This window comes from Dendroctonus ponderosae, unplaced genomic scaffold (assembly GCF_020466585.1).
Source record: "Dendroctonus ponderosae isolate FM_Combo_2020 unplaced genomic scaffold, Dpon_F_20191213v2 Dpon_F_20191213_9, whole genome shotgun sequence".
NCBI lineage: Eukaryota > Metazoa > Arthropoda > Insecta > Coleoptera > Curculionidae > Dendroctonus > Dendroctonus ponderosae.
In genome coordinates this window covers 5,225,076-5,226,688 of record NW_026019116.1, presented here as the reverse complement: position 1 = coordinate 5,226,688, position 1,613 = coordinate 5,225,076, and positions in this window count along the sequence as shown.

The following is a 1,613-nucleotide window of genomic DNA, read 5'->3' as shown; positions in this document are numbered from 1 at the left end:
CATCCAGGGCATTCTTAACGAAATGCATTTGCGTTTTTTGGACAGGCGAAAAAAGGGGCGGCTTTTAAGGCGTCAGTTTGTGGGCGCTGAGTCTATTTATCATGCGACACAAAAGAGCGCCAGAGGCTAAATAATAAACATGGCGGCAATGTAGCGGCTTAAAATTTCCACCGACGGCATCAACAACCTTAATAGGGCGTAAGAGATTACACTGTGTGGAAAATTACATCGTTACTAGACGCGAAAAGGTAAAAGAGAGCAGGGAAATTATGTTAAAAGAGCCCTTTTAAGGAGACGGAACGACCGACTGGGCGCAGATCCGCGTCCAGAATATTTGCCCATGGTCTAATTAAATCCCGGTAATTACTGTGGGATTCGGCGCTTTAATTGGGCCACTGAAGAGTTTCTTTGCCCAAGCAATTAGTAAGAAAAATGCCCCAAATTAATCCAAAAACTATGATTGTTCCAATGTTCATTTTGCTGCATGACACCAATTCATTGTTTAAAGGGGCCCCATTTTGGTGGTTGTGAACGATACAGTTTAAGCCGCAATGTACCGGGCAAAAACCGAATTCGGTGTAATTGTGACACACTGCCGCTCTCTAGTTTCGATGGGCTTGTTCGAGAGCCTCTATTCTAGTGTGTGAAAATTGCATGTTTTATGGGGCCCAGCCATCCAATGATTTACGGATGTTAATTAATTAATTATTACGGGCCTGATGGTCGGCATCCGGGAAAAGCAATTTCGATTTCGGCACAAGGATGGGTATGCATTCGTTGATGCACAAGTAGGGGGATGAAGCGGAAGCATTCAACCCTCAGGTTCTGTGTGTGAATTCTTCACAATGATTTAATTTCATTAGAATGGCTAATTGTTGTTTTACGTTAGTCGTTGTTCAATACGAAGATGATCAAATGTCTAGATTTATTGTCTATGTTTACGAATTTGTTGGTTGGAATTAAGTCGCTAGGATGGTGATTTTTGCGTCCATTTATACAAAAAACTCTTTTGTTTACGTGTGTTGAATCCGCCTTAAATCGATTGATTGGTTGAATTTCAACGATTCGTCAAGACTGATGTTGCAGGGTTCGCTTCATTCGAGCCTTTATTCGAGCCAGCGGTTGAAAGTCAATTTTTAAAAGTTTGCTACGTAGAAACAAGAGCAGTTTCAACGTTGATTTTTGCGTCATTTTATTGGAAAAACTATGTTTTCTACATGCTATGAATTTGCTTTAATTCCTCCAGTTTGATGAATTTACATGATTCTTTAAGACTGGTGTTGCAAGGTTTGCGACATTCGACTTCGGGTCAAAGTCAATATTCAAAAATGCATTACCTAAAAACCAGAGCATTTTGAATATTGGTTTTTGCGTCATTTTATAGGAAAAACTATGTTTTCTACATGGTATGAATTTCCTTTAATTCCTCCAGTTTGATGAATTTACATGATACGTTTAGACTGATGTTGCAAGGTTTGCGACATTCGACTTCGGTTCAAAGTCAATTTTCAAAAATTTGTTACGTAGAAACAAGAGCAGTCTGAACGGTGGGTTTGGCCGCATTTTATAGGAAAAACTAAGTTCCCTTCGTGCAGTGAATTTCATTTAAATCG